At 41.9% G+C, this 27,005-nt stretch overlaps 1 protein-coding gene and 1 pseudogene across 5 annotated transcripts in view; both read right to left on the bottom strand.

The window, feature by feature from the left end:
• CTNND2 (catenin delta 2) overlaps window positions 1-27,005 on the bottom strand; it is a 907,509-nt gene that overhangs the window by 296,028 nt on the left and 584,476 nt on the right. The window lies entirely within an intron of this gene.
• On the bottom strand, window positions 15,068-15,248 carry LOC112820526 (U2 spliceosomal RNA; annotated as a pseudogene).

The following is a 27,005-nucleotide window of genomic DNA, read 5'->3' as shown; positions in this document are numbered from 1 at the left end:
AGGGCAGAATTCGAGAGATAAGTGATACGATAAGACGAAACAACATTAGAATAATTGGGATCCCAGAAGAAGAAGAAAGAGAGAGAGGGGCAGAAGGTATATTGGAGCAAATTATAGCAGAGAACTTCCCTAATGTGGGGAAGGAAACAGGCATCAAAATCCAGAGGCACAGAGAACCCCTCTCAAAATCAATAAAAATAGGTCAACACCCCGACATCTAATAGTAAAGCTTACGAGTCTCAGAGACAAAGAGAAAATCCTGAAAGCAGGTTGGGAGAAGAGATATGTAACCTACAATGGTAGAAACATTAGATTGGCAACAGACCTATCCACAGAGACCTGGCAGGCCAGAAAGGACTGGCATGATATCTTCAGAGCACTAAACGAGAAAAATATGCAGCCAAGAATACTATATCCAGCTAGGCTGTCATTGAAAATTGAAGGAGAGATAAAAAGCTTGCAGGACAAACAAAAACTAAAGGAATTTGCAAACACAAAACCAGCCCTCCAAGAAATCTTGAAAGGGGTCCTCTAAGCAAAGAGAGACCCTAAAAGCAACATAGATCAGAAAGGAACACAGACAATATACAGTAACAGTCACCTTACAGGCAATACAATGGCACTAAATTCATATCTTTCAATACTTACCCTGAATGTAAATGGGCTCAATGCCCCAATCAAAAGACACAGGCTATCAGATTGGATTAAAAAACAAGACCCATCCATATGCTGTCTGCAAGAGACTCATTTTAGACCCAAAGACACCCCCAGATTGAAAGTGAGGGGGTGGAAAACCATTTACCATGCTAATGGACACCAAAAGAAAGCTAGGGTGGCAATCCTTATATCAGACAAATTAGCTTTTAAAACAAAGACTGTAATAAGAGATGAAGAAGGACACTATATCCTACTTAAAGGGTCTATCCAACAAGAAGATCTAACAATTGTAAATATCTATGCCCCTAATATGGGAGCAGCCAATTAGATAAGGCAATTAATAACAAAAGCAAAGAAACACATTGACAGCAATACAATAATAGTGGGGGACTTTAACACCCCCTCTGACTGAAATGGACAGATCATCTAAGCAAAAGATCAACAAGGAAATAAAGACTTTAAATGACACACTGGACCAAATGGACTTCACAGACATATTCAGAACATTCCATCCCAAAGCAAAGGAACACACATTCTTCTCTAGTGCCCATGGAACATTCTCCAGAATTGATCACATCCTAGGTCACAAATCAGGTCTCAACTGGTACCAAAAGATTGGGATTATTCCCTGCATATTTTCAGACCACAGTGCTTTGAAACTAGAACTCAATCACAAGAGGAAAGTCGGAAAGAACTCAAATACATGGAGGCTAAAGAGCATCCTACTAAAGAATGAATGGGTCAACCAGAAAATTAAAGAAGAAATAAAAAAAATTCATGGAAACCAATGAAAACGAAAACACAACTGTTCAAAAATCTTTGGGATACAGCAAAGGCAGTCCTGAGAGGAAAGTATATAGCAATACAAGCCTTTCTCAAGAAACAAGAAAGGTCTCAAATACACAACCTAACCCTACACCTAAAGGAGCTGGAGAAAGAACAGCAAATAAAGCCCAAAACCAGCAGGAGAAGAGAAATAATAAAGATCAGAGCAGAAATCAATGAAACAGAAACCAAAAGAACAGTAGAACAGATTAACGAAACTAGGAGCTGGTTCTTTGAAAGAATTAACAAGATTGATAAACCCCTGGCCAGACTTATCAAAAAGAAAAGAGAAATGACCCAAATCAACAAAATCACGAATGTAAGCGGAGCGATCACAACCAACACCAAAGAAATACAAACAATTCTAAGAACATATTATGAGCAACTCTATGCCAGCAAATTAGATAACCTGGAAGAAATGGGTGCATTCCTAGAGATGTATCAACTACCAAAATTGAACCAGGAAGAAACAGAAAACCTGAACAGACCTATAACTACTAAGGAAATTGAAGCAGTCATCAAAAATCTCCCAACAAACAAAAGCCCAGGGCCAGATGGCTTCCCAGGGGAATTGTTTCAGACATTTAAAGAAGAATTAATAACTATTCTCCTGAAACTGTTCCAAAAAATAGAAATGGAAGGAAAACTTCCAAACTCATTTTATGAGGCCACCATTACCTTGATCCCCAAACCAGACAAAGACCCCATCAAAAAGGAGAATTACAGACCAATTATCCTTGATGAACATGGATGCAAAAATTCTCACCAAAATCCTAGCCAATAGGATCCAACAGTACATTAAAAGGATTATTCACCATGACCAAGTGGGATTTATCCCTGGGCTGCAAGGTTGGTTCAACATCCGCAAATCAATCAACGTGATACAATACATGAACAAAAGAAAGAACAAGAATCATACGATCCTCGCAATAGATGCAGAAACAGCATTTGACAAAGTACAGCATCCTTGCTTGATCAAAACTCTTCAGAGTATAGGGATAGAGGGTACATACTTCAATATCATAAAAGCCATCTCTGAAAAACCTACAGTGAATATCATTCTCAATGGGGAAAAGCTGAGAGCTTTCCCCCTAAGGTCAGGAACGTGGCAGGGATGTCCACTATCACCACTGCTATTCAACATAGTATTAGAAGTCCTAGCCACAGCAATCAGACAACAAAAAGAAATCAAAGGCATCCAAATTGGCAAGGAGGAAGTCAAACTCTCACTCTTTGCAGATGATATGATACTGTATGTGGAAAACCCAAAAGACTCCACCCCAAAACTGCTAGAACTCATACAGGAATTCAGTAAAGTGGCAGGATATAAAATCAATGCACAGAAATCAGTGGCATTCCTATACACCAGCAACAAGACAGAAGAGAGACAAATCAAGGAGTCGATCCCATTTACAATTACACCCAAAACCATAAGATACCTAGGAATAAATTTAACCAAAGAGGCAAAGGATCTGTACTCAGAAAACTATAAAATACTCATGAAAGAAATTGAAGAAGACACAAAGAAATGGAAAAACCTTCCATGCTCATGGATTGGAAGAATAAACATTGTGAAGATGTCAATGCTACCTAGAGCAATCTACACATTCAATGCAATCCCCATCAAAATACCATCCAGTTTTTTCAAAGAAATGGAACAAATAATCCTAAAATTTGTATGGAACCAGAAGAGACCCCAAACAGCCAGAGGAATATTGAAAAAGAAAAGCAAAGCTGGCGGCATCACAATTCCGGACTTCCAGCTCTATTACAAAGCTGTCATCATCAAGACAGTATGGTACTGGCACAAAAACAGACACATAGATCAATGGAACAGAATCGAGAGCCCAGAAATGGACCCTCAACTCTATGGTCAACTCATCTTTCACAAAGCAGGAAAGAATGTCCAATGGAAAAAAGGCAGTCTCTTCAAGAAATGGTGTTGGGAAAATTGGACAGCCACATGCAGAAGAATGAAACTGGACCATTTCCTTACACCACACACAAAAATAGACTCCAAATGGTTGAAAGACCTAAACATGACACAGGAGTCCATCCAAATCCTAAAGGAGAACACAGGTAGCAACCTCTTCGACCTCAGCCGCAGCAGCTTCTTCCTAGAAACATCGCCAAAGGCAAGGGAAGCCAGGGCAAAAATGAACTATTGGGATTTCATCAAGATAAAAAGCTTTTGCACAGCAAAAGAAACAGTCCACAAAACCAAAAGACAACCAACAGAAAGGGAGAAGATATTTGCAAATGACATATCAGATAAAGGGCTAGTATCCAAAATCTATAAAGAACTTATCAAACTCAACACCCAAAGAACAAATAATCCAATCAAGAAATGGGCAGAAGACACGAACAGACATTTTTCCAAAGAAGACATCCAAATGGCCAATAGACACATGAAAAAGTGCTCCACATCACTCGGCATCAGGGAAATCGAAATCAAAACCTCAATGAGATACCACCTCACACCCGTCAGAATGGCAAAAATTAACAAGTCAGGAAACGACAGATGTTGGCGGGGATGCGGAGAAAGGGGAACCCTCCTACCGTGTTGGTGGGAATGCAAGCTGGTGCAAGGACTCTGGAAAAGAGTATGGAGGTTCCTGAAACAGTTGAAAATACCATAGGATCTAGCAATTGCACTACTGGGTATTTACCACAAAGACACAAATGTATGGATCCGAAGGGGTACGTGCACCCCAATGTTTAGCAGCAATGTCCACAATAGCCAAACTGTGGAAAGAGCCAATATGTCCATTGACAGATGAATGGATAAAGAAGAAGTGGTATATATACACAACAGAATATTATGCAGCCATCAAAAGGAATGAGATCTTACCATTTGCAATGACGTGGATGGAACTGGAGGGTGTTATGCTGAGTGAAATAAGTCAATCAGAGAAAGACATGTACCATATGATCTCACTGATATGAGGTATTCTTAATCTCAGGAACCAAACTGAGGGTTGCTGGAGTGGTGGGGGGATGGGAGGGATGCGGTGGCTGGGTGACAGGCACTGGGGAGGGTATGTGCTATGGTGAGCGCTGTGATTTGTGCAAGACTGTTGAATCACGGATCTGTACCTCTGAAACAAATAATGCAACATATGTTAAGAAAAAAGAAGAAGAAGAAGATAGCAGGAAGGGAAGAATGAAGGGGAGTAAGTCGGAGGGGGAGACGAACCAGGAGAGACGATGGACTCTGAAAAACAAACTGAGGGTTCTAGAGGGGAGGGGGGTGGGGGGATGGGTTAGCCTGGTGATGGGTATTAAAGAGGGCACGTTCTGTGTAGAGCACTGGGTGTTATGCACAAACAATGAATCATGGAACACTACATCATAAACTAATGATGTAATGTATGGTGATTAATATAACAATAAAAAAATAAAAAAAAAACCATAAAAAGACATGTCACAGATTGGGAGAATATGTCAGAATCTAGATAACATTAAGAATGTATAAAAATCTCCTCTATAGGGGCACCTGGGTGGCTCAGATGGTTAAGCATCTGCCTTCAGCTCGGGTCATGATCCTGGGGTCCTGGGATCAAATCTTGTATCGGGCTCCTTGCTCCTTGGGGAGACTGCTTCTCCCTCTGTCTCTCTCTCTCTCTCTCTCTCTGTCTTTCATGAAGAAATAAGTAAATCTTTAAAAAAATCTCCTCTATATATTATTCATGGCTTTCACTTATTGGACCAATCCAATTTAAGTACCTTATATATATTAATTTATTAAGAATTTACAATTCTAACAAAGTAGATAACTGTATTAGTCTTATTTTAAAGATTCAATGAAACTACAGATAATAAAGATTAAATTTGAACAGTTTCACACGATTAGTAGATTTGGGGTCCTCATCCAGGTGGCCTGATTCCAGCATCCTCACAAGTAATCCAACAGTAAAATGGGAAAGGCTGTAAATAGGCAATTCACAGGTATAAACTGACAATTCTGAACACATGCTAGACTTTGAGGATAACTGGGGAAATGTAAATTGAAACAGACCCATTAAGGGACAAAGATTTAAAAGCTGACAATAGCAAGAGTTGGCAGATATGGGATGAAAAAAGAACTGCTGTAAACTGACAGCAGGAGTGAAAATTGGCACAACCATTTTGGACAAGAAATAAAACTCTTAAATTTGAAGATGCACATCCCTCTGGCCCAGCAATTTTAATGCCCCACATTTATCCAAGGACAGACATGCAAGGACAGTCATTACTTGCTAAATATCCACCAAGAAGTTCATAGAAACCATCTAAATATCTATCAAAGAACTGATAAATGCATTGTGGTCTATGAGTGCAGTGGAATACTACAAAGCAGAGAAAATGCATGAACTATGCATACACACAGCCATGTGGATAAATCTCAATAACAGTGTTGAATCAAAAAAGGAAGTTTCAAGTGGATCTGTATCTACAACTATATCCACATTGATGCAATATGATGCTGTATAGTTAATTTTATATATCAACTTGGCTAAGCCATGATATTCAAATATTTGGTCAAACATTATTCTAGATGTTTCCGTGAAAGTATTTTTTTCAGGTGAGATTAATATTTAAGCCAGTAGACACTGAGTAAAGCAGATTGTTCTTCATAATGTGGCTGGGGCTCATCTAATCAGTTGAAGGTGTGATTAAAAAGACTGACTTTTTGGGAAGAACAGGGACTTAAACCAGCAGTGCACCTCTGGACTCAAGCTGCAACTCTGTCCTGGGTCTCCAACCTACAGACTCTCCAGGCTGATCCTGGAGATTTGGGTCTTGCCAACACTTCACAAATGCATGAACCAGTTCCTAAAATAAAAAGTCCTTCTCTATGTCTCCATACGTCCTGTTGCTTCTGTTTCTTTGAAGAAGCCTGACATAGAGAGATGCTGGAGATGTAAATGTTTAAAATGCACAAGGCAGTAAATATGTACACACAGGTGTGAATGACACGCCTAGATCTGTATAAGATGGTGTGTCCTGCTGAACTGGCAGTGTGCATAAAGACAACACTGTCAGGAATGGTTTTAAAAAGTCATATTTACATGAAAAAAGTGACAGACAATTCTGAGAGTTACATTTAAAGTGAGTCATTTTTTCAAAAAGTGAGTGTGCTTCACTTTCTAGCATAAGAAGATGAGTCGATTTTCCTCAATTTTAATTTGAATCACTGGACCATTCTGAAGACTATACCGAAGTGTTATATCAGAATAAAAATTCCGTATCAGTCAGCTAATACAATAAATGCAAATTACCCATTTTCCCGGGCTGTTTTTTATTTTTATTTTGCAACAGAAAATAATTTATATTCTCATGTGTATTAAAATTTACAATGTGTTTTTTTTATTATGAATTAGAGAAAAATATGCTGTACTGATTTTTGGACCATGTCAGACATCATTCAGGTATGACAAATAATTCAATGCATTCTAAGTTATTAGGCTACTGTCGGCAGATCCATGGCTGCAGGTTATTTCTCTTTTTGCATAAAATATTATACCAATATTTTAAGTTGATGTGGAATGGGGACCGCCTGCTCTGTATTTAAGGTCCTATGAGATCAGGATTCCAAAAGAAACACAAGCACTAATGACACTGATATATTGAAAATCATCTATATTCCTGTTCTTCTTTTTGTACAGAAATGGCTCATAAAATATTTTCTAGTGTGCTTTCAAGTAATTTCTTTAAAGATGACTTGGGAAAAACAATTGCTAATTAATTTTAACACCATGTCAATTATGTTAATAAAATTCTAATTAAAATCCTTGTGATGTAAATCAGTCTTTCTTTGTTGTGTGAGTGTACGTGTGTTAATTATTATATAGGCTGGCAGCCATCAGATACTTGTTAACTTTATCATGAACCTATGCAGTGGGCTTGGTGGCGTACGGATCTTTTGACATACCTAGTTCTGCCTGCCGTTCTGCCGGACAAATTAATGGAGGTAGCCTAGTGTTTAAGGTACCATAGAGATAAGTTAATTGATGTTCATTATGGAAACGAAACAGCCCGGAAGGCAGGAAGGGACTGAGGATTAAGAACTAGCTTTTTAAAGGGCTATGGAGCAGTGGCTAGGGCAATTTGAACACCATCATATTTCAGGTTGATTATACGCGATCGCACAATGAAAGCAAATATAGAACTATAGCAGTGTCTATGCTGTAAGGTAGAAGGGTTGGTTGGGAATGTCAAGGATGCCGAACTTCACCTGCTGCTGAAAGTGGAAATATCCCTGTTACTTGCCTGGCCCTGGGCTAGGTTCTTGGGACACCACTAAATCAGACCCAGACCCTGCCTTCCTCAGCAGGATGCTTACTAGTGGGGGCAGTAAGGCAGGGATAGCACCTGGGTCTAGAAAAGTAACACCTGGTTTCAGCCTCCCAAGTTGTCATCCTTATGGTGCAGGAAGAAAAGGGAATGAGAGGAGCGGCTGGCTCCTCCAAAAGAGAACCCTTATTTTGATGATCGGGGATCCAAGTGGACAGCCAAATGCTTATTTTTACATCCACGACAGAAATCAGTGCAAGACACCAGCTTGTCATGAGTCCCAGGAAGCATGAAGGTTAATAGGGGTAACAAAACTCCCCTGCTTCCCCATTATCCGCATACAAGTAGTAAACCAACCTGTGCCTAAAAAAAGTGAGCTCTGGACAACTCTGCACGGCACGTATTTGCTTCTAATTCTGAAAAGTTTATAATTAGGATTTTGTACCTCTAAATTCCACCCGGGGAAGAAGAAAACGTTAAAACCTAATCAAGAGCGGAGGCAGAATCTAAGGCACTAAATCTTCCTACATTTATGAAAATACTTGTGTTCGAGTCCTCATTTCAGGAGACAAGCCTGATAAATGAGTGCTCTGAGAAAGCCCTCTGAACATGGGCCTCTTCTGTAGGAGGGACTGGGGCTCCTGGTGCTTTATCCTGCCTGTCAATAGCACGCAGCGTCTCCAGGCTGCCTTTACTCCTGGATTCCTGAAGTAATCAGTTACGAGAAGCTGGGGATGTAAACGAACCTTTATGTTCAGCATTCTTCAAAGAAAAATAAATAATTCAAATGAGATAGAAAGAATGGCTTTTTGGGGTAGAAAACAAATAATTTCCACTTGTAAATACAGTTTTCTGTACTACGAAACAAGGGCACTCAAGGGAATAGCAGATAAATTAGTCTAACAAAAGAAGAATATGCCAAAAAATGTGTAAAGTAGAATTTGTGGTGGTGGCAGGAGGTGGGGGCAGCAGAAGGAACAGGCTGTGTTAGGACTCAGGATCCTCCTGATCACCCTCTGGCCATTCTTATTTCACTAGGGTCGAAAGCACCCAAGTCCCCATTGTGTGACAGACATTCCGGGGGCCACAGGGGGAATAGCAGAAGCTTTTTGGTGCCTCACGGCCACCTCAGATTTCAGCCTCTGCTGCAGGTAACATTTCCCGGTGAGCTCAGGGGAACACGTGAGCAGCCACCATGACCTTGCAGCTTTCTGCAGAGGACCTTCAGCAAAACCACGCCAGCCACCTTGCTACAAGCATGCACAGTCCAGAAGTGCAGGAAGTTAATGCTCCCCAGGCAACCTGCAGCCTCTGGAGGCTGGTGGTTAACAGACCTCGCTCCTCCCCCCGCCCCTCCCCCCTCAGCCACCACTAGGGCAGGTACTGCTCCTGCTGCTGAGGAGGACTGGCAGATCAAGCCCTCACTCGCTGCCTTTGGCAGTGACCTTGATGGTGGACCCTTAGCTAGTCGTCCCTCCTTCCTTGTCTCACTCTGCCTGCTTTCTGGGATCACCTCCTAAAGATGCGACCTGCATCCAAGTCCTTGTCTCAGGTTCTGCTATTAGGGGTCCAGATTTAGGACATAGCTAGAGAGGAGAGACCATCAAGGAACCCACAGGTTGCATGGTGAAATGACGGTGGTCACAGAGGAGAAGAAAGGACAGGCCCCGCCAAGGAAGCATGGTGCTGGAAGGCTGGAGGTGAATCAGGGCCTGAGAGGTAAGGATATGCCAACCTGAAGGGGGTGAGGGTTCACCACGGGCTGAACATCAGCCTGGACTCCTGAGAGTCCTGATGTCTGCCAAGCAGCTGAGTGGTCAGCTGACCACAGTTCCGCTGGGGCTCTGGCCACAGCACTTGGCCGCCATTTTTTTTCCCACCAGTTTTTTCTTGCAACCTATGGTAAAAAATACTTTTGACTTGGCAGCCAGAGACACATGCATGTGCATGCCTATACATATGTTTATCTATATTTACTAGATAGTTATTGGATATCTAAATGAACAAAAGGGTCATAAAACTTTATTTTTCCTACATGGGATGCAATTTGGCATTCCCATTCTGCCATATTCTCTCTCCCTCAGCACTCACTATGTTTCACAAAACTGATTTCATGACCCTTACTTACTAGGTTGAAATCTGCAGTTTAAAAATCACTAGTCTAGACTCACCTTCATAGGAACTTGGAGATCCCATACCTCCTCTCTGCGTCTCCCTATCTTCTGTGGTAAAATATGAAGTAGAGATGAATGATGGCGTTAAGTCCTCCCTGTCTCTCAGAGACTTTTATGATTCTATGTCAAGTTCATGATAAAATGTCAGATCCCATGCTCTATATACCATTACTGTGAGGAGTTAACAGAAGACACAGTTCAAGTAAAAGACTGTGTGTTGTTTTTTTTTTTTTCTAGAAAATGTTTACTAAGATGTTGTATATCCTCTTAGTGATATACTTTCACATTCAGAATTAGAATATAAAAATCAAAATAGTTGCAGAGCTATAGCTTTAATTCAATTTCTTTATCCCTTATAGACGAGGCTTTTTCCCCTTTCTCATTGTCAGTTCTGCTTCTTCCACCACATTCTTCTTGCTCTACGGCCCCACAAGTAACCACATGCCTTTTTACTTAATGGTTCCCTTGTGTAGCTGCAGACAATCCACTAGTCTCAGCTCCAGTCTATTCCCCCTTGGCTGCCATTTGTTTCCACTGCTCTGGGGGGCCTCAAGATGGAACCTGTTTTATTCCGCTTAGTATCCAGAGCACCTTAACACAGCACCTGACCCCATCCTGCAAGGGATCATCAAATGTCCACGATAGGTACAAAATATATTCTGTCTTTTATATTTTCCCTCAGATGTTCGTACGTGCCCATACCCTGACCTCAGACTCTGATGCTATTTCTCCAGGAAAGAGCAACTATTTAGTAGCCCAGATGAAAACGTTCGGTATTTTGTGATTAGACTGCATATTATCAAATTAAATTTGGCTAAAAGAATAACAGTGGAAGACTGTGGAAGTAATCCATAGTCTACTGACAATGGAGCAATTCCTTGCCATCAAAACCGTGCTCTGCCTCATGAGTAAAGATGGATTCTCTCACAGATCAAATTCCTGAGGCGTTCTTTTGTATCAGTCAAAACCCTTTAGATGCAAGTGACAATAATATGTGAAGAAAAAGCAACAAGCAAACAACAGCAGCTCCACTGGAGCCCAGGGATGTCCATAACCTACGAAGAGCAGGCTCAGAAGGAGCCCAAGGGCTCCTCTTTCCAGCTCCTGTCTCTGCTGCTCTCATCTCTGCCAAGGCCACTCTTGGCTTGGCTCCTCATCCTTTACCACCAGAGATAAATGTAGACCATTCTCTTTGGTTCCAAGCCCAAAAGGGCCAGGGAAGGGCTCTCAGGGGCTCTGCCTGGGTGAGGCGCTGCATCCTGGTGTGGTCACTGTCTCCAGAGCATGGGATACTACGATGGGTCACCTTTGGAAAATCACCGTGATCATATGGCCTCAGGAAATGGCCGCTCCCATTAAAACCACATGGAAAGAGTATGGAGAAACATGATTTTTCAGAAGGAAAGGAGCTACTACTTTGGACACATGAACTCAGGGATGTTCACTGCATGCTCCTAGAGAATATCTTCATTTTTACATCCATAGTATTCATTTGTAGCAATTTTCCCCCACTCAGAGCAATGATTCACTGTTGTAAAATAAGTCTTTTTAAGTAACTTAAATTTGCATGCTGTCTCTTAAATTATGTGTGTGTGTGTGTGTGTGTGTGTGTGTGTGTGTGTTTTAAGTAAGCTCTACACCCAACATGGCGCTTGAACTCACAACCCTGAGATCAAGAGTTGCGTGCTTTACCCACTGAGCTGGCTGGGCACCCCCTGTCTCTTAAACTACATTTTAAGCTATTGGAGAACTAAGTAGGTTTTTAATTTTATTGAGAACTAGGTGTGAGCTGTGAGCAGGGAGCTCATCCTGCAAGAAGAGCTACACTGAACATACCCATGGTGGTGTCTTCTCAGCATCTGCGACCTGCTCACAGTCAGAGCAGTGCATTCTGCACTCGCTTTCCAGCTCAACAAGAAAAGTCACTGCTTGCCTTTCACCATTTCTACTTCCACCATGTTTTTATTCCTTTCAATAACCATCACTTTTATGCTGAGAATGTTTTATCCATAGACGAATGACCTCCGATGAATAAATATCTCTAATTTCACGGTGCAGATGAATAAACAATCCTGAATGCAACTGTCATTAACTTCAGATAGGACCTTTAAAAAACTATAAAAGGATTATATAAAAGTATATCTGTCACTGAGAACATCTGTCTTCCCCATTATTAGTCTTTCTGCATGATCTCTGAAGTCTTGGTGCTTTGGTCTGAGTCTCATGCTCAGATCCCTGTTTTACATTAGAAGATGAATCAGAATCTGGGTCTTTCTTAAAAAGATCCTCATGGTTTTAACAGAAAGCAACCTTAGTTGTTTCTTTAACTTAACAGAGCAAAGCGGGATACACAGGGCCCCTAACAAGGGACATGGGGCGGCAGCTGGTTTTGTGAAGTTTAATTAAACTGTTGATTTTAGCAGAGTCCTAGAGAATTAGCATTTCACCTGCATGAGAGTCTTGACAGATTAAGCTATTGCGAAGAGAGAAGCAGGATCCCTGCAGAGCAGCAAAGATAAAGTAAGCAGGGATTAACCAGCTGCAGGGGACGGCAATGTTTCCTGGCTGGGGTCACGTGCTCTGCCGATACTCTGCCAAGCCTCCTGACCCGGGTTCAGCACCGTCTTGAGAGTCCTCCACTGGCACCTGCTGTCAGCTGAGACTAGCCGTCTAATCCTGAGAGCCACTTCTTCCCACAAACCCCTTCCCCTCTCAATTTCCCTTTAATATTATTTTTTTCAGTCATACCACATTTTCCCATTGTCCTGGGCTAAAATCTTGCAGTAACTGGTGACTGTCTTCTCCCTGTTATGTTGTCCCCACAAAGCAGCATGATTTCCTCCACGGATTTTCTCCTATCCATTGGCCTCAAGTTGCATCCTTCGCGTGGGTGTAGCTCATCACCTTCTGAGCTCCCCGTGCCAATACCCACTACTTCCAGTCCATTACACAGTTATTTCCAGAGTAGTCTTCCTCAAACATTGCCTAGCACATGCCAGTTTTCTGCTCAAAGCCCTCAATAGTTTCCCACTGCCTTTAGGAAAAAGAAATATTAAACTTAAAAAAACTTGGTCCTCCTCTACCTGGTTCTAACCTGCCTCTCCAGATGAATCTCTTGAATTCCCTTGTGGCTGCTGTCAGGCGAGTCTATTCATTTTTTTTTCCCTCAAAAAAACATCTCTAGTTTTATGACTTGTCAGCTTCCCAAACCTCCTAAATACCTGATAACTTGGGACAAAATTACCGGAACACCTGGTACAAAACAGGCAGTTGATAAATGTCTGTGGGATGAACGAAAGCATGTGTATGTAATACACAGACAAAACATCTGTTTTCTGATGGTTGGCAAAACCGTATCTTAATCCCATGTTTCTCCCCTGGTTTGAGGTTACAGTTTTTACTTGATAGACCAACCAGATATACAAACTTTCCCTAAATTAAAAAAAAAATGCACACCCTGACTCCTCTTCCCTGCACCCACCACAGACCCTGCTCCTCCTTTTGAGTTTCTATCTTGGTTCATGGCCGCATGGCCTATCTAACCAGCCGTCCAAACCAGAAACCTGAGAATTAGTTCCAACTTCTCCTACTCACCATTTAAGAGTTGTCTGCATTGCACCAGAACAACAAAACAACAATAGAAAAAATCTCCTATTTATTGCGGGTTTGCTAAATGTTATGGGTTGATGCAGATGTTGAAGTCCTGACCCCTAGTTCTTCAGAAGGTGCCCTTATGGGAAACAGAAGCCTTGCAAATGTAACTAGTTAAGACCAGGTCATCCTGGGCAGGGTGGGCCCCTCACCCAATATGACTGGGGTCCTTCTAATAATGGGGCAGTCGCACATGTGTATGCATAAGGGGGAGAATGTCACGTGCAATTTGGGGTTTGCTGTCACAAGCCAAGGAACTACCAGAACTCCTTGAGACACCTGCAGCAGATCCTCGCTGAGTACCTTCAGCAGGAGCATGACCTTGCCAACACCTCGACTACAGACTTCTAGCCTCCAGAACTGTGAGACAATGTATTTCTATTGGACAAGCTGCTCAGTTTGTGGTCCTCAGCTTTGGCAGCCCAAGCAAACTCGTAAGCGAAGTATCGGCTAAGGGGCTAACACCCTTATCAGACCTATGGTCATTGAATGCGCAGAGTAGCTATGGAGTCATCTAGAGTTAGGGGTTCATACAGGTATTACCCCATGTTAAAGCTGTGAAAACAAAGCCTTAAAAAAATTAAGTACTTAAGGCCAACATCACCCAGATAATAAACAGCAGCACAAACCAAAGTGTCTGTGATCCTAAAACCCAAGTTCATAACCATTCTACTCATTTCCTCTGAAGGGCCTGTCCTGACACCTTTCCAGTCTGGGACATGGTCACACAGTTGGCTCTCACCCAGTTCCTGTGTGTGCTTCACTGTAGAGTTCAAGATATTCATTAAGGCACACTCTATGGAAAGAGAAACTTGAATAAAATAATTCATTTTATTTTAGATGAGACCATGTTTACAAAAAGTCCCAAAGGACCTTATTTTTATCTAATTTATCTGATGTGTTATTTAAAATAAAATGACTCATAAATAAATCTAACATGCTTGGCTGCACGCTTGGTACTATTTTTTTCATAACACAAGCAGAGTATTACTATTGCTCGAAGAAATTAAAATTGTAGATCACGCTGTGCACAAATAAAAATTAAATTCTGAAAACATTTCTAAGTTTGTATTTATTCTTAATATGTAGCGTGCCACTGAGTGAAAAAGCAAGGCTCAAACATCTTGCTATTCAAAGAGGAATTATGTAAACTGAACGCAGAACATAACTGCCATTTTCTTTAAGCGTTAAGCAAAGGTAAACACCACACTCAAAGACATGGGTGGTGTTTGTAAAAAAAAATTTCTTTTCCTAGGGCAGTGTTGTGAATTGTTCTGTAAAATTCTCTTTGTACCCAAAGTAGTCATGGAACAGCACAGACCAGGGGTTTGTTCTTAAAGTTTGGTCCAGGAACCCCCAGACTCTTTCCAGACATCTATGATTTTCATAACGATACTAAAATGTTATTTGCACTTTCAATTCTGTTGGCATGGGCACTGAAGTTGCAGGAGCAGCGGTGGTTAAAACTGCTGGTCTTGGAAGGAATCAAGACAGTGAGATAAAACTGATCTCCCAGGCAGTATATTCTTCACTGTCACAAACTCACCCTTAAAAAAAAAAAAAGGCCAGTTCCAATTAAGAATATCCTTCACTTAGCAGTAAAAATTATTAAACTGATAAGAACAGATACTACACTTGATCTTAGCCAAAAGGCCGAGAAGCGATAGCAGTAAAAATCACTAATTTTATTAAAGCTTGGCCCTTGATTGCACATCTTTTTAGTATTCTGGGTGATAAAATGAAAACACACATAAAGCACTTATGCCTTCCAAGGTTCTCCTGGAAGAGTACTTGCGTGTGTGTTGAGTTGTGAAATGAACTACCTACCTTTTCATGGGGCACTAATTTTATTTGAAAGACTGACAGGGGCGCCTGAGCAGCTCAGTCAGTTAAGCATCTACCTTCGGCTCAGGTCATGATCCCGGGGTCCTGGGATCAAGTCTGCATTGGGCTCCTTGCTCAATGGGGAGCCAGCTTCTCCCTCTGCCTCTGCCTCTCCCCTGGGCTTGTGCGCTCCCTCTTTCTCTCACTCTCAAATAAATAAATAAAATCTTTAAAAAAATAAAAGACTGACAAACTATGGTCATTTAGGCTTGGGTATTTGCAGGCATTTTCTCAAGGACAACGGTGGGCAAAATGAGCTTCTTTCTTCAAGAAAAATGACAATATTTGCTGCCAGTGATAAAGTTTCAACTTTCATGAAAAACATGAGAAGATGGGAAAACTTGTATCTAAAAATCTCCTGGTACTTGAAGACTTTCTGATGAGGTTGTTGGTAACACTGACAAATCTGACTTTATAGAATGAATTTAAAAATATATCATATAATGAAATATATCAACATGTAGAATATCTGCATAACTCAGCACAATATACGCTAACATCACATGAGGGTGAAAGATCTACTCAAAGCATTCAAAATCTATTCAAGACAGAGCAACAGATTTTAAGCAACACACCTCAGGAAGCTCACTGCTATATTTTTATTTCAACTAAGCTTTAAGAAACTACAACTTACAGAGTTTTGTGTCATATAAAAGAATATCCACAATTATCCAAAAAGCTATGAAAATACCCCTCCCTTTTCCAACGACATATGTGTATGAGGCCAGATTTTCTTCATATATTTCAAACAAAATATTTTACAACAGGCTGAACAAAGAAGCAGGTATGAGAATGCAGTTGTCCTCCATTAAGCTAGACATGAGAGGTTTGCAACGTTATAAAAGAATCCTGTATGTGGAACAATGGTTTATTTTTATCGTTTTAATTGAAGTCTATTTGACACACAGTTTCATCAGTTTTAGGTATACAACATAGTGATTGGATCAGCTGATACTTTATGCTAAACTCGCAAGTGTAGCTACCATCAAAATAGTTATTTTAAATGAAATATTTTTATCAATAGATAATGGGTTTGTTATGACTTTAAAAGTAATTCTTCATGAATATATTAAATTAAATGTTTAAACACTTTTCAATTGTAACATCGATACAGTAACTATGGAGAGATGTAACTCATATAGACAGTAACTCTGCGATCTTCTATGACTATTAAGCATGCGAGGAGAGGGTGGGAGACCAACGAAGTTGAGAACGCTTGTCCCAGGGGATTCGAGTGGGAGGGCGGGGACGAGGAAATGATAGGCCCAAGTAGGCGTGAGTCTGAATTTTACCCCCGGATGCAGAAATGTATTCCATCTGCCATCATCTAACAAGTGTCCCAAGGATCACATTTTTCGTTATTCTCATCTCAAAATTCACAGTGATAACTGAGAGTAAATGAAAACTCCATTGTCCTCATGTGACGATACCAATTAGCACCTTACCTGCTGGACAAGTTAGCTAATAAACTACATCGGCAGCGGGCACAGCCCCATAGTGCTCCCTGTGTTCACTTTCTCCAAATGACACCACATTTCAAAGCCAGCAAATTTTACATAAGGCATTATTAGGCTTAACTGTAACCGCATCCAGTCATCAAAACTTCATGCCTTGCCACAAGTGTGACAATTTTTAAATTATAATGAAATCCTCGGGAAATGGATGGTTGTCTTTTGTTTCACAATTAGACGCTGAAGCTTGGAAATTAATGTGTGCGTCTGGAAAGTAAAATTCTTTTTCTCCTAAACCCTTCATGCTTTGCTTTAAAAAAAAAAAAAAAGGTCTAAATAATTGGATCATCGCTCATTTAGTTATGTCTCTCATTGAGCTAGTCCTATTAATTTTATGATCCTGGTTTCTGGCAATTGTATCTACAAACATGTTCCTTAAAAGGACCTTTTCCATTGCTTATGCATGATGGGCACAGTCAGTATACAAGATGTGCTTCAGGGCATGGACTAGGACCTTGAACCCAAGCCTCACCACACAATCCAGGTGCTGCTCAGCAGGTTACACATACATCTGGGCCTCAGTTTTCTCAGCTGTGAAATGGAGCTAACAATAGACTTCACAGTGTTTTGTGAGAATTACAGTGAGTTGTATGTGGTTAACACTTTAGAACAATGCCTGGGTTACTAGAATCCACTTGATAAATGTATTTACTTGGGTCATCTTCCTATCACCAGTGCACAGAAACTCTTGTGATACAAATGTATATATGCTCACCCTAGATATGAGTTGTTCTATTAGTGAACAAAATGATAGCAACACGTGTAAGCTAGCTCCCAGTCAACGCTTTTAATTGTCTTTCTACTTGTCTCTTTTCTTAACTTATTATCTACAGTTGAACCTTGAACAATGTTGGGGCTAGGGGTGCCAACCTCCACCACTGAAAATCCATGCATAAGTTTTGACTTAACTGGAAACTTAACTACTAATAGCCTACTGCTGACTAGAAGACTTACCCAACACATAAACAATCGATCAATGCATGTTCTGAATGCTATATGTATCATATATTGTATTCTCACAATAAAGGAACCTAGAGGAAATTGAGAAAATCACAAGGAAAATACATTTACAGTCCCGTACTGCGTTTATCGAAAGAAAAAATCTGCCTAGAAGTGGACCCGCGCAGCTCAAACCCATGTTGTTCAAGGGCCAACTGTATTTTGTTTACCCACCAATTCCTAGGGTTTGGACTTTTCTGCACTGTTTTGTCTAAATGTACCATTTCATTATTCAACTTAGGAAAGCTTTGCTACCATTTGTTTATTTATCATTTGCAAGCATATTCCAAGCTCTTCTCATATATTTGGTCTCAACAAGCTAGGACCTCGATACCATCACCCCCATTTTGCAGTTGAAGAAGATGAGGCTTAACAAGGTGAAGTCACAAAGCTTCAAGCAGCAGAATGGAGACAGAACATGAATTTTTTTTTTTTACTCCCAATTCCACACAAGCCAAAGAAGCATGTTGTGTCCCTTGTTCAACTGGAATTCAAATTTAACTGGACATCCAGAATTTTATCTGGCAGCCCTAGCGCTGCCCCACTCTCTGCTGGGCAGCTCCTCTTCTCAGACGCCCAACACCTCTCCCATCCCCACAGGAGGCAGGCCTGGAGATGGAGAGCAGGAAGGGACACTGTCCTCAGATAGGGGGTCAGCAGCATAATCTCCCCGTGAGGTCAGAGAAAGCAAAAGATGCTGGTGGTGCAGAAGAAAACAACTCAACAGGAACTCACATCTTAGTATACGGACCTCCCACACCTGTTCCTTCAGCTAGGGTCCAGCAAACAGAAACTGCTTTGGTCCTCTCCACTGGAGTGGCCAAAAAGAACTGGGAGAAAAACACAACAGATTCCTCAGCGTGTGGTTCCAAGATTATGCGGGGACTGTGGACTGCGAAGAGTTTGTATCATTTTAAAAATTTAACACAAACAACCACAAGTGCCTTGTTTTTAAAGGAATTCCTCAAACTTTATGATCTTTCCCTCTTTTTGCTCTTGTTCAATACCTCAAAAAATATATAGCACTTTTTTTTTTTCCCGACAGAAGAAATCATGATACTTCTAAACACTTACTCTTTGCTCAGCACTATAATAAAGGACAGTTTGCAGAAGAACAGGGAGTGGGTTAAAACACTTTTGTTTTAATCCTAAATTGTACATTTTTAATATTAAAATCACATCCATGTCCACTGGAAGCCTTACCCTTTTCTGCGCTCCCCCTTGTACCCTAGGGAAAAAGCAAGAATTCCGTTTTGGAAACTCAACTGTCCTAGATTTTTCTATCATCTTTCAATTTCATAAACTGAAGAATGGGGGAGAAGGGGATGAACCCAGAAATGAAGCTAAGAGGCTGCCACAGTGGTGGTGGGGGGCCACTAGCTGACTTGGAGGTGCAGCTGACCATGGATGTAATGGATCCAAGGGCCAGCTGGCGGGGAGAGCTGAACAAATGAATGTTCTCGATCAGCAGGCGCATGTGAATTAAAGAATGGCCTCTGCCTCAGCTCCTCTTTCTTTGATCCAAGCTGCTGGATTTCTACTTCTACAATGCGACTGATATCACCCTGCCTGCAAGATAACACCCACATTTCCTAGAGTGATAATCTCTCAAACCTTGGCAATGCCCTCCAGCTTCCCGGTCCTTCCCTGTCCCGGCCACACCACAGTTAGTCACATAGCCCTCCTCGAAGCAGCCCTTTGCTGCCACCACCGACCATCTCTCTCACTCAGTGTCTGCTGGGACCACTGTCCCTCCTCTCTCCCATCCAAGTCTACTCACCCTTCAAGGCTGGGTGGCAATATCTGATCTGGAGCCATTCTGATCCCCCAGTTTCCTCTTTTCTCCAGCAGCGTATTTTCTCAAGAGTATATAAACTGATGAGGTAAGGCACTGGGACCTTGCAACCAGTGCCATAACATGAGTGTGGGAACGCAACATATACAGTTATCATATTCTCTATTTTTCCTGCCCTCATTTTCTGCACCAGATGAGAGGCTGAATCGATGTTCCATCAATGTTGTTAGGGCATCTTTTAGGAAGGCTATTAGGAAAATAGGCTCCTTGGGCCAGCATGGGGTGGATTCAGGGATGTCTGTTTTCCTATAGTCATTTTCTAATTGAAAACGTACCAGAATCATCATCTCATCTATTGGATTAAGACTCGAGTTATTTGTCATTCAGTTGCCTTGGAAACTGAAAGAATTTAGCTTTCTTGATCTGCTATCTTTTCAGAATGCGCGGGTTCACTTGGACCCCGGAAGGCAAGGCCCGGCTATCTTTAAATTGGATGAGTGTGCTTTTATATCCACATGCAAGCACAGGATTGCATGATGCTTTGACCTTTTACCATATTGCTGAGTCAAAATGCCGAAATACCTCAAAGCTTTTGGCTTGCATTGTGCCAAATGAAAGGCACGGAGAACTAAGTCTGATCTTCAATTCATACCGTCGAGTCTTCCGTCCTTGGTGACAACTCCCACATTCTGCTTTGAAACTGAAGAGTGCCACCTTCACTGGGGACCCATTTCCCTTTTGGACGCCACTCCAGGAGACGGCTCATAGTCTCAGGGTAGGCTCACCTCTGAAGCCTGGAAGCAGGCTTTGACCAATGGACTGGGAGACACACACGGATGTGACTGCTGTCCCCTGAGGAGGCCACATGCTAGTTAAATGAGGCTACTTTGCTCAAAGTGAGATCTCGAAACTCCTTTTCTGAACTGCCTTCCAGAGTCCTATATCAGGGCCCTGGATCAAATGAGTCTTCACTGCTAGAGTAACTCTTTCCACATCCTACATTCGAGTGTTTTTAAGCCTTTTTTTTTTTCTCTGCTTCGGAGTCAGTCATGATGTGGGAGATCAGAGGCCTACACCCCCGATCACACCCAAATCGCAAAGGGCTGTGTCTATGTGTGCCCATGTGTGTGCACGTGTGTGTTCACGGGTACGTAACACAGAGGAAAGTGGCCAACTGGTGGGGGCAACCTGCTGGAAGGGAAACCCTCTTATTCCCAGCATGAGACAGACCATGTGAGACCCACTTTTAGAACAGATGTGCCGTCAAAAAAAAAAAAAAAAAGAGGGGCCAAGGGGCTGAGGGAAGCTCAACTAGTTGAACACTGTCTGTATTTTTAAATATGTTCTTACTGACAACAATTTGCATTATATTAATTCATTGTTTAAGGGGATCATTTTATGCTCATTTTAACTAGTGCTCACCAAACAATTTTCTAGGGGAAAAAAATCGTGATTCCATAGAAGACATCAGTAGTTTGGTTCGCTTATACAAAAAAGATGTGAATTATAGAAGATTTTTCAGAATAAAGAAAATGTATTCCTTTTAAGTATATTCATTACACTGGATTCAGAGTGCTGCCTATTAAAAGCCTTGTTTTAATTACCGTACAGATGTGTAATTAGCGTTTTAAATTGTATGCCTAAGCAACATTACCCTCTGCTTAGATTACAATCACATTTTCTTTTTTTAAGAAAGTTGTCAGTCTACTGCGTTTACAAACCTCCTCATAACTTATCACATATTGGTTTAGAAGCAGGGGTCAGCAAACTGCCAGACAGTAAACATCTTAGGCTCTGCAAGACAGCCTCTCACAATTACTCCTTCCTCTGTTGCGGTGCAAGAGTAGCCGTGGGCAATACATACACAAATGAGCGTGGCTGTGTCACAATAAAACTTTATTTTAAAAACAGGCTGTGGGCTGGACCTGACCTGGGGTTTGTAGTTTGCTCATCCCAATTTAGGGAATGTAGGCTCTCTTGTCTCCAGGACCCTTTAATTACAAACTTAAAATTAGTGATGGACTACATGCAATGTGAAGGCTATGTTACTTTTAAAAATATGTGTTGGTCTCACTTTTATTTTGAAAACAAAACGTACATTCAATCAAGGCAAAAGTAATCAGAAGTAATTAGTATTGATGCCAATCCGGGCAACATTTGTAATTGCTTAGACCTTTCCATTTGGATGTACCAGTCTGTTCGTATCTCTCTTTATTAACAAATATTCGAGCCCTTCCAGTGGGCTAGGACCTGGGTTGGGGTGTGGCTGGACCAAAATAAATCAAACTAACTCCTACTGGGGCTCCGAGTGCTTTCATTGCCTTCTTCACAATAATCCCAGCCCTGAGCCAGGCCCGGTGCCTAGTAGGTGTTCAAAACGTCTTTGTTGATTGACTGAATCACTACATCATATTTGACACCTCTAAAGTGAATCCTTCTCTTCCCCTCAAACTTAATTTCTCCTTCTGCCTTCATTGCTTCTATTTATAACACTGTTTTCTCAGGTTTAAAACCCCAAAATCATCTTTTGTGACAGCTCATGGATCCATCCCTTCACTCCATCCTACACGTTATAATCACTGTAATCTTCCTACAACTCAGTTCTGATTCTGTCAGTCCTTGCTCATAACACCTGCAGAGTCAGTCTTTACTGTCACAAGCAAAGCCCACTGCTCTTTGATGTGGAAAGCATGCACAGGGCCCAGACTTCCCTGTCCTCTCTCTCTCTGACTTTCCCCTGTGACTGTTCCTTACAGGGTCCCTCTCATGCCCCTCCTACCCTCTGACACACACACACACACACACACACACACACACACACACACACAAATCCTCCCACACTACGCTGGACGATTCGCCTTTTTCACAGGCTTGGAGTATTTGATAAATGAATTTCAACTCCATTTCAAAACACCAGTACAATCAGCTTCACCCTACCTCCTCGTGGAGAGTGACCGCACCCTATTAGTGCCTGTGGTTTACAGCTCCTCTGTCCTTCTCACGTGGTACTGCGGCAGGCTGGAATCTACACACTGTTGATTCTTGGTGCAGAAATGTGACTCCCTTTTTCCTCCAAACAAGCTCCCATTTGTCCCAGAGCTTCTACTTGCTGGGCCTGAAACTTTCTTCCACCTTGTTCAGAGTCTAGTGCTTTTCCTGTTAGAGTCAGCTCTGTCCCCGCCCCCCCCCCCAGGAGGAAAGTCCTCATGTTGTTCAGAGCATCCTCTCCCTGAGCAGAACCTGGGTCATCAGTAGGAAGCAGGGCTTGTGTCTCGCTGGCCTTGGCAGGCTCCCAGAGCTTCACAGTGCTCAGGTCAAGGGCAGTCCAAGCAATAAGGTCCACAACCCTCTCAGCCTTCCTGGTCCTGAGACCCTCTTCCAAGCGTCTGATACACTTGCCCTTCTGCAGGAATGCTGTGGAAATATCTGGAAGTCCTGTAAGCTGAGGAGACATGGAGGCCCCTTGCTGCCCTGCAGCTTTCCTGCTCAGCAGCTTGGGTCCCCCCCACCCCCCACCGAATTCCATATGGGAGCAGCCACCAACCCCTTCCTGGGGTTTTCATGTCTCAACTCCTACCTGCTCTGGCTGAATCTTGGGGGATGGAGCCTCCTGGGCACTTTCATGGAGGGGAGCAAACAGCAAGCAAACCCCAGACTCATCCCCTCTGAATCTCTCAACTTTCTGATTCCTGCTCCATCTTTATGCTTCTTTTGAAAATTCAGGAAATCTGCTCTTGGGTTCTCTCCAGATTCCTGACTGCTCTCTGGTCCATCTCCAAGCTGTGGTTTGGGGACCCCACGAGTGTTCTTTGCCTACCTACATCACAGCCTGGCTTTTTAAAAGCAAAGAATCCTGCTGGCATACCCAAATCCACTAACTATTTTTAAATGTCGGTTTGACACTTAAAGCCGAGCAATGAGCTCCTCGTTCCATTCCGGCTCCCCCCCCACTCCTCCCCGAAGAAACAAATGTCTTGGCCGTTATGGGGAAAGAGGCAAGCAGTGTGTGCCTGGCAGGGCTGCTAGATAAAATGCAAGACAGGACACCCAGTTAAATGTGAATTTCAAATAAATGATGGATCGATTTCTAGTATATGTCCAAAATATTACCTGGATCGTACCTACAATTATCCTCTCTGTCTCCTGCACAGAGATTTTTAATCCTTCTTCTGGGGGCATTCCCACCAGCATTAAAACATGCCATAAAATCTCTTATTTGAAATAAAACACAGCAAGAACACACACACAAACACTCTCGACCCCATGCCTCCCTATAGGTATGTCCCATTTTCTTTTCTTTGCCCTCCTTTAGAGCAGAATTCCTAGAAATGCCTATAATGATAATAATATCAATAATTATAGCAAACACCTATATAATGCCAGGCACTGTTTTAAGTATTTTGCATATATTAACTTAATTATCCCAAGCAAAAATCCTATAAGTGATCATAATGAAGTAAGGACTGTTATCCTCATTTTATATTTGACCAAACAGAATCACAAGGAGATGAAATGACCAGTTCAAGGCCATGCCAGCCAGGACCCAGAGGAGCTGAGGACTGCACCAAGGTAGCTCACATACTCTCAACTGCACACTCAACCGTCTCTCTGAATTTCATCTTTACTTGATGTCTGTGTTCCTCCTCTGTATTTTGGTGAATCCAAGAAATGAGAATCCAAGAAATCAGCATCCCGTGTGCCCTTCCCCTACACCCCATGCTGCAAAACCAAATGGTTGATTTTTTTATCATAATAAAGAAAATAAAGAAAAAAACAAACAACAACAACAACAACAACAACAACAACAGCAAAAAACCAAATGGTTGTTTCTTGGTCCTCATCATACTGGTCTTGCCAGCAGCACGAGGCACTCAGGATTACTTTCTCTTCCCTTAGCTACTTTCTTCTCTTGCCTTCCAGAATACAGTACTCTCCTGGGTCTCCTTCTTCACTCTGGGCAACGCCTCAGGGTTTTCTTGGTTGGATTCTCTTCTCAAAACTTTTACAAGCTGAGAGCTGGCTCGTGTACATCTCCTCTGGCTTGCCAGGAGAGTCTCTCATCTCTTGGGATTTACATGCTGATGACTCCCCAGGTTTTCTCTCCCCATCCAACCTATCTCCTGAGCTCCAATTTCACATCTCCATTTGGCTATAAAGTAGTATCTCGAAATGGACATAACCTAAACTGCTTCCACCTGTCTGTTGCCCCTGCCTCCCAACCTACAGATCTCCTGGAATTTCCCATCTCAGCAAGTAGAACCCTTGTTCTTCTCAGCCACTCAGGACAAAAACCACTCCAGTCGTCCTCACCTTCTCCGTTTTCTAAAACCCCAAATTCAGTTCATCAGCAAATCCAACAGATTCCACCTTCAATAAACTATAGTTCGTATCCGTCAGCCAGGTTTGTGCCTTGGGACTCTTGCACTCCCTGTCCCTCCAGCTCAAAGACTCTTCTCCCAGATACCTGCTGGATGACACCACCTCTTATTTCGGCCTCTATGCAAACGTCACTTCCACAGAAGGTCTTTCCCCCACCACCTTGTGTGAAGTAGCAAACCTCTTCGTTCTCAATCTCCTGATCTCAGTTTATTTCCTTCAGAACATTCTCTCTACTTGTATTTCTTGTTTAACGTCCCTTTCCCCAGACTACTACGTAAGCTCTAGCAGAACAGAAACTGTTTATTTTCCAATACCTGGAACAACGCCAGGCCCGTGGTTGATGCTTGATAAGTATCTGTCAAATAAAGACAGTAAAGTACTTACACTGTGATTCCGTGTGATAAACCACACTTTTAAGAGTATGCAAAATAAATCTTTATAAATTAAAACGTATTTTCAATGGACATGCTATTTAAAGGTAATCCTGCCAGGCCATTTGCAAATTATTTTTGTGTGACAAATCACAGAGTAAGCCCACATTTATATTTAATTTCTCATTATTTGGGTTTTCTTCAATTGATGATCAGAATATTTTAGTGTATCATATTTTACTCTGATATGGGTAATGTGTGTCCTACTTCCACTAAGCTGTCAGGCCTGCAGCCCCAGAAACTGAAGCTGCTTGCGCGTGTGTGCGTGTGCACGCACACACACACACACGCACACACACACGAACGCATGCGCGCACACACACACGCACGCATGCACGCAGACCCATGCATGCACACACACACACACGTGCACGCAGACACACGCACACACACAGACACACATGCACGCATGCACACACACGCACAGACACATGCACGCATGCATGCACAGACATGCACGCACACACATGCACGCATGCACGCACACACACATGCGCGCGCGCACACACGCACACATGCACACACACACATTCATGCATGCACACACAGACACACACGCACGCTGCCCTCCCTGATCCTTCAGAGCACTAATCGCTTTCAAAATGGCTAGCACTGTTCTGCACGGAGTTGATATTCAAGCCCCTCAGTCACAGGCCTTGCTGAATCACAGTCCACTTACAAGAGTGGCACAGTCCACTTACAAGAGACGCAAATTTCAAAAGGAGGCTACATTCATGTTCAAATAAATTTTATGCAACTCTTTTTTTCTTTGGTTTTGTAAATTCAGTTGACAGGTTTGGGCAGGAAAAGAGTTTTGGGGGGAATATTAGTATGTTTCACTTCTGCTCCCATAAGAGAGGTCGCTTCAGTCTTTGTTTTTTTTTTGGCTAGTTTTTTTGTTTATCTACATATTGTTGCCCTCACATAAACTAGTGACTGAGTTACGACTTTAAAAAGACCTCTGTGGGTGGAAAAAACAGTACACAACACTGAACGTTTAATCAGCCCAAGAAATGAAACGGAAAAGTATCTCGAGGTGAAACTAAAAAAAGACACTCTTTGATCTTCAAAAATTCTGAAAAGTGGCATCGGTTCTGAAGATGAAAGAAACAGACTTTAATATAGTTTTATGCAATCTATCTTTTAGCTTGATGAAATGAAGATGCCTTCTAAGTCTCACGCAGTAAATTCTATCTCCCATGTGAAAATTCACATCGATTATCCCTTTTTTTTTCTCAAATAAACGCAGGGATGAACAATGCATCCTAAAAATCAGTTTCGTTATCTTTCTAATACACGTAACATAAAACTAAAACGGTAATGGGTCCACCACCAAGCAAAAGAGAATTAAGACAGTTTGAGCTATCAGAAAAATTGACATGAAAATGGATAATATTTTTAAAATTGTGATTTTCTACAATGT

The sequence above is a fragment of the Callorhinus ursinus genome, unplaced genomic scaffold (genome assembly GCF_003265705.2).
Source record: "Callorhinus ursinus isolate GAN/ISIS: 27379988/994484 unplaced genomic scaffold, GSC_fseal_2.0 scaffold3, whole genome shotgun sequence".
NCBI lineage: Eukaryota > Metazoa > Chordata > Mammalia > Carnivora > Otariidae > Callorhinus > Callorhinus ursinus.
The sequence above is the reverse complement of the archived record's forward strand: the minus strand, read 5'-3'. Positions and strand labels throughout refer to the sequence as shown.